General features: G+C 39.0%; 1 pseudogene; it reads left to right on the top strand.

Moving 5' to 3' along the window:
- The first annotated feature begins 265 nt into the window (after positions 1-265).
- LOC123586614 lies at positions 266-5,474 on the top strand (annotated as a pseudogene).
- Positions 5,475-7,598: the final 2,124 nt, after the last annotated feature.

Below are 7,598 nucleotides of genomic sequence, written 5' to 3' on the forward strand. Positions count from 1 at the left end.
AGAAACAGCTTTGCTGGCTCGTGTATTCTTTTCTTCAGCATATTTACAGAGCATCTATTATTTGCAGGTATTGTCCCTGGTGTTGATGTTCTAATAGTAACAAGTCATAATCCTTTCTCTCATTGAGTTTATAGTTGGGAAGAAAAAGGATATGGGCAATTGCAATACCTACTAACTCAGAAAAGCAAGCAAAGAAACACATTCACTACTTGGAAGGAGTCATCTAATCATCTTTAATTTGCCACGACTAGATAATCGAGCAAAGATGACCTTCATCTATGGCCTGCAGTCCGCTACTGAATTGCATTTTTTCCTGATATAATTCACTGACCAACTGGAGAAAATGTAACACAGTAGCTGTACATAACCTCACTGGACTATCATCAAATACAAATTAACCACATAGTAAATAAGTGTCAGGGCCTGGAAGCAAATCAGTGTGACAGATTCGCTTTTCTGCCTGGAAACTTTGATTTTTATAGGGCTTTCAATAACAAAAGAACAGGATGCCTCTGGAGTACCAAAAGTAAGGACATTTGGATGTTTACCCAAAAACACACAACATGGAATGACTCTTTTTCCAGGCGGCTACTGATCAAAGAAGTTTCAGTCATTCCTGCTCATCAGTGTTGAGTCCTCTAGGGGTTCTCTCTTAAGAGACATTAGGAATTTCTACACTTCTTTACCGTTTCAATGGCACTGGTTCCTCTCCTGTTGATAATTCTTAAACCAGTGCAGAAACTACTTGGAGATCATTGTAAACATGCTGGGGTGTATGGAAATGGTGGTAAGCGCTCCCTCCTAAGGAGAAAGAACTATTTAATGAAAGTGTAAGGAAGGGGGAAAAATGAAAGTTATTCTTTGGGTTGACTAGTTTTGGATTGCTATTTGTAGTGTTTTCTTTTACTCCCCTAGAAGTGAGTCCAGCATAGGAAAGGGCAAGCTACTATTTTTGAGAAAAGAACATTTCAGACTTTTATCAGAACTGGAATACGAAGCATGGATGGAAGAACTTTTAAATGATATGCAAACGAGAAAGATATCCAATGGCAGACTGTTAAAAAGAAGTGGTTTATTATGTAATTGACCATAGTAAAGATACCCCAGGGTCTCTGAGATCTATTGGATTATTCAACTGGTTGATTTCTCCGATATAAATGCCTTTGTGATTCCAATTTTAGTATATGTGCTGCGAAGTGAGCATTGCCTTTGTGATTCCAAATGGACGAGTGTTTAACTTCATTGGGCTTTTGAATAGTGTAACTGACATTCATCAACTTGCTTTTCTTCTGGGCCCTGAAATAGCCACGCAGTACTTGGGCATGCTGTAGAAAAGCCTAGTTTGGTTGATTTACTGGATTTAAGTATGATTTTTCTCACAATGATTTGGGCCATTTGTTCTTGAGATAGTTTGGCACATTGGGGACAGTAGTGACAGTCTAAATTTCTTGAGTGTATGCTTGATAGACCATACAGCAGAACACCAGAGGCTGAAGCTGACAAGATTGGATTCTAGCTTGCTGCAGAGGCCTATGTGGGCATCAGAGCCATTTTAGTGTTTGGGCAGGGGATGGAATTTGCAGATAGATGTCAGCGTAGTCCCAAGTGGCCAGAATGGTTATCCACACGCTCTTCTCGTAGGTATGGAGCTGACCACTTGGATAGACTCATGTCACAGGCTCTCAAAATTAGAGAGATCTGTAATTGCCCATTACGTTCTGGACGGGGCTCAATTACTATTTGAACTCAGCATGAACCATTTTCTTGGAAAATCAAAGAAAGAAGACCTAAATATTACCATTAAGAAACAGAAAATGGATACTCTTCCCATTCAAAAACAGGAGGAAGGGTGCCTCGGTGGCTCAGTCATTTGAGCCTCTGACTTTGGCTCAGGTCGTGTTCTCATGGTTCATGAGTTCGAGCCCCCCGTTGGCTCTGTGCTGACAGCTTGGAGCCTGGAGCCTGCTTCGGATTCTGTCTCTCTCTCTGCCCTTCCCCACCGCCTTTCAAAAATAAACATTAAAAATTTAAAAAAATAATAATAAGAGCAAATACTGTTAACATATTTAGTTGAGAAAATAACTGGAAATTGAATTAAAATTTTTCAGATGAAGGAAATATAAGGAGTGCAGCAATCTATCATTTTTATATTATTTTTTTTAAAAAGATGTATATTACTTTTTAAAAAAAAGATGTTTTCATTTTTTAAAAATGAAAACCAAAATGGATATTTGGGGGCCAAATCATGTATATTACCATTATCTAAATTCTGGTAGGTATTTCTGCTTCATGTAACATCAGCTATTTTAGTTCATTTTAAAATATCTTCAATGAGGAAAATATCACAGAATACATTCATATTATGCATTTTTTAAAAAATCATTCTTGCATCTCTACTGTGTGCGAGTGATTTTGCTAAGTCTGTGGGGAAAGGTGAACCAGAAAGCCACCCATTCTTGCAGAAATCCTGTTTCTCAGTGGCTGTGAAAAATCAAACAGCTCGGCACTTAGCCCCCGTGGGGAGTATGCCATATGCGTGGTGCACAAATGGAATTAAAGTGAAGATGCCTTGGGGTACTGGCTTGATACTGAAGAAAACATTTATGATCAAGTCTTTTAATCAATTATCAGACCACCTCGTTGAAACCATACTACTTCCAGACACCATATTTATCATTTAATTGGAGTTTGTAACAGAACCTGTTTTTCCTTATGTCTTTTGTTTGCCAATTCTTCCTGCATTACTTTTCAATGGATGGTAGCTGTTCTCTCTCAAATGCTGTGCCCAGAAGGGGAAACATCATTCCTACATCTTTTCTTTATGTGTGTGTGTGTGTGTGTGTGTGTGTGTGTGTGTGTGTACATATTATATATATGTGCATATATAAATGTGCATTATATATATACATATATATAATATATATTATAATTAATATATATGTGTGTGTTGTATATATATATATATATAAATGTGTGTGTGTTTTCTATGTGCAGGAGAAACGTGTTTATTTTAGAAATTCTAGATAATATAGCTAAATTGAAAGTGAGACTTGGTACCTAAAAAGTCTTCCACAGTAACTGGTCTGTTATCCAGTCTATGATTAAAGGGACCTCAGCTTTACAGGAAGTTAAATAGTCTCCTTCTTTCAGGACAGAAGCATAGACAAGCTAGGGGATCTCAGAATTTAAACAAACAAACAAAAACAGATATCTCTGCAGTGATAGGAAGGCCAGACCAAACCTGGAGAAGTAAACAATATTTATTGGTTCTTACTATCTTTAAGCAAGCTAATAAAGGCAATTTGATATTTCTGGCACACAAAAGTCGAAATTATAACCCCTGAGGATATACAAAATCTCCATATAAAGGCTTTTTTTTACTTTTGTTTTAATATCATTTCAGACTATCTTACTAACCACACATTAAAAAGTTCTTTGTGTGTTAATCAGCCGCTCTTACTGTGTTCATGTAAACAAAATAGGCAAATAAAACACCAAATGAATCACACTGATTCAGAAGATTGTTACCTTAATGAATGCTGTCAAATCCTTGCCTGAAGGCAAGAACTTGAACAAAGTGAAACTAATACCTTGCCCTGCCCTCATTAGGAGTCAGGATAACCTTATATACTATGTCTTGGAGTGAGAGGGAAACACTTAACACAAAAAAAGGAAACAAAATAAGCACATAGAAAAGTATGACTGTGTCAATCACTAGTCCTCAAATAAATACAACCTTAGCCTTTCCCTATAAATTTCGACTTCCCTAATGAAAACAACTTTCTCCTTGCAGATAGGAAAATTATGCTATTTTTTTCTCCATAAGAATATAATCCTTGCAATCCGTCTAAGATCTTTTCTCCCTTAAATTTTATTTGTATGAAAGTGCCTGTCATCCCAAATGTTACAATCACAAAACTGGAACCAGTATTTAAAAGTGGAAAAGCATTAAAATATTATGGACAAAAAAAAAAAAAAAAAAAAAAAAGTGTCTGACAATCCTATGACCCCAAGGCATTTATTCATTTGGCATATGTTCATTGAGCACCTTCTGTGTACCAGGCACTAGGGATGAATCTGTGAACAAAAATAAAGTGACCAAACCAGGAAGCAGTCTAAGGGGATAAAGATAAAGCATGGTGACATTTCAAAACAGAAGGTTAGGAAACATCTCAGATAAAGTAACATCTAACCAGAGATGTAAATAAAATGAGAAAGTTAGACAAGCGGAAATGTGGGGAGATTTCAAGTATAGCAAAGTGAACATCCAAATCCCTAAGGACTTTGCCATGTTAAGGGAACAGCGTGGCCAGACCAGAGTAAGCTCATATTGGCCTAACTTGAGGTCAGACAAGCAGGAGGGGCCAGAGCTTTGCAGGTCATTTTAGATTTTAGATTTTCTTTCTTTCTTTTAATGTTTATTATTTATTTTTGAGAGAGATAGAGTACAAGGTGGTGGGGAGCAGAGAGGAAGACACAGAACCCAAAGCAAGCCATAGGCTCTGAGCTGATAGCACAGAGCCCGACATGGGGCTCGAACCATTGAACTGTGAGATCATAACCTGAGCCGAAGTTGGACGCTTAACCGACTGAGCCACCCAGGCGCCCCAGATTTTAGATTTTCTTTAACTGTAACAGGAAGCCATTGGTACTCAACAAATAACTGTAATTTATTGAAGCAAAAATGTCTCAGGGCAAAAAAAAAAAGGCTTAGTGTCTTTTTAGTCAAGGAATATGGAGACAGGATCTTCCAAACCCACTTTAACTAAGAAGGAGAATTTTTAAAAATTTTGGAAGCTAACGTAAATTCTCCCTTCCATTTTCTAATCTAAAAATAGTCTAAAATACCTACGTCTTTAGGTAGGCCACACACCTGGACTCCTGAGTTTGACCACGATTGTTTTGAAGAAGATTGTCAAAAACCTCATTGAAAGGAAGTTCTCAGACTCTGGGCTCTTCTGGAAGGGAAGAGTTTATTCTACTTGTTTCTAAGTCACTAAATATTTTAGTACTTCAACAACCAACAGATCTTTGGGTGGATCTGGTAGAAGGATATCAAGTCAAAAGAATTTGTGGACTGGGGGTTTAGAGTATATAAATAACACTGTTATTTTCTCCACCTCTCCCCCAAGAGACTAGTTTGTTCCAGGAGCTGAGGAGAACATCTCTTATCTCGGGTTACGGTGCAGAACTGAGCCCTGATGGAGCCATTCCTAAGTAATGGAGAAGGCTGGCATGGAGAGGATAATGTGAGAATAGCATTAAGAGAGTAGGAAAGAAGGCTGGGCAGAAAATTGGTGCCCTCCTTTTATCACCTCAGGTTTACTGCTAACCACAGAAAGCTTCTTCTCACTACAAGCCCCTATGACCCAGACCAAGGGCTTCTTTTGATGGCGGCACAATACTTAGCGCATGCAGAAAACAAGCCGGAGTTAGTGCTTTCCTCCAATGATAACAGAGGAATTAGGCAATGAAAGTCCCGGCTTGCTCAGGCCCTGGGAAACTCTGAAGTATATTCTACATACTCTTCCAAAGTGTCCTCACAGGATTCCAGTTGTCCACAGCGATAAATGGCTACATACCTCACCTTTCTGTGCACCACCCCCCCTTCCCCGTTTACTCCCATCTTCCCTTAAATGACTTTCCTGAGATCTCTTGTCCAGTAAACCATATGCACTACTATCATTGCCTCAGAATCTTCTTTGGTGGAACTCAAGATGGAAAGTTATCCCTCTCCTCACTGCCAAGCTAAAAGCCATACTTTAAGGCTCCACTTATATGGCTTTTCGAGGCAAGCCTAGAATGTCACTATATATTTTTTTTTGCCTCTGCAACCTCTATTCCATCTGCCTTGATTTTCCTTCCCCATTTTCATCCAACCACAAGCATCATCTTTTAGATTCCAACCCAAGCGTGGTTGGTGCCATAGCTCAGGGGTTAGAGCACTGGTCTTGTAGATTCCAGCCCAAGCATCACCTACCCCATTAAACTTTCTCTGCGCCTTCCTGGGCAGTGTCACTGCCTCCCTCTTTCTCCTTGCTTTCTAGGCCTAATTTATTCAAAAGAGAAAACACATGCACATGTGCATACAAACAAAGCCAAGTGATGAATGGAGTTATGAAAAAGGCATAAATGACATAATTGAAAAGTGTTCTTTTGTCTATTGTCACTCCAGGAAAATACTTGTTTCTTCTAACTATGTAGAGAAGCAAAGAAAAGTGGATAGCTACCTTTTTCTCTGTGCTCTCTCTTTTATCCTATGTTTCCCCAATATTTTCTGAAACCTTTATTTCTGGTACTAGTCACATTTTTAACACATCTTTGACTAAATTTCATGAATGGTTTGCAAATTCCTCTTGATAGACGACACATCGCAAAGACCAAAGGCATATGTATAAGCACCAACAGGAAATGAAGGAAAATAATGTTAATGGAGGATGTTGAGAATCAACATGATTATTTGTAGTTTTTCCTTGGGAGGCCATGTTTAGGATGAGCTGAGAGCAATGAATAGATTCAGGATTAGGGCCTTGTTTCTAATTTTTTATCGGGACATATATTGGTTAGTGAGGAAAAATAAGTATACACATCTTTAGGACGTGGGCAAAACTATAATACTGGTGTTATTAAAGATGCCATAACAACGGGGGCGCCTGGGTGGCGCAGACGGTTAAGCATCCGACTTCAGCCAGGTCCCGATCTCGCGGTCCGTGAGTTCGAGCCCCGCGTCAGGCTCTGGGCTGATGGCTCAGAGCCTGGAGCCTGTTTCCGATTCTATGTCTCCCTCTCTCTCTGCCCCTCCCCCGTTCATGCTCTGTCTCTCTCTGTCCCAAAAATAAATAAACGTTGAAAAAAAATTTAAAAAAAAAGATGCCATAACAATTATTTGTATAAACAGATTTGTATATTTAATAATAGCATCCATCCACACCACTTTTGGGTCTTAAATGAGCCACCATGGAGAGGCCACCTTCCATTCATTAGCCTGGTCTTTATGATATTACTCCAGTTTTCGTTTATTTATATCATTCCAGGTTATAAGAATTATGCATGAATGCTATTCTTAAATCTTAGAGCTGTATTTAGAAGATTTCATCAGTGTAATGACATGGTCTGCCAATGCCTTAATTTCACCATAAAGCTCACCCGCTAAAGCTAGTGAATTTGCTGAGAAATTGGGAGAATGATGCCTGTGAATTCCATAAAGCACAAGCTTTCAACACTTATATACAAAGGTTAACCACAGATTCATGGGTGACAGAGAGGTGGGGCAGCCTTCCTCTGTGTTCCCAGGGTCATGGTCAGTTTGGGCTGCTTTATCTATCCTCTCTGTGTCAGCAGGCTGGCTTTGTGACAAGGCTGAAATGGTTAGCAGATCAGTCCTCACTCACTTCCCTGGTGATATACTCAAGGTGTTCTAACAGCGTTCAGCTTAGCTCCTCCATGGGCCATGCAAGCTTAGGCTGGGCAGGAGACAGTGAAGGGAAGAAATAAAGTGACCAGCTTTCTTTTTCTGCGACACTGAGTTGTCCTTCCTGCTGGAGAAGAAACAGGTTTTCCCTATACTAAAAAAATCCAATACACAAATATTTAAGTAT

Source organism: Leopardus geoffroyi, chromosome C3, assembly GCF_018350155.1.
Source record: "Leopardus geoffroyi isolate Oge1 chromosome C3, O.geoffroyi_Oge1_pat1.0, whole genome shotgun sequence".
NCBI lineage: Eukaryota > Metazoa > Chordata > Mammalia > Carnivora > Felidae > Leopardus > Leopardus geoffroyi.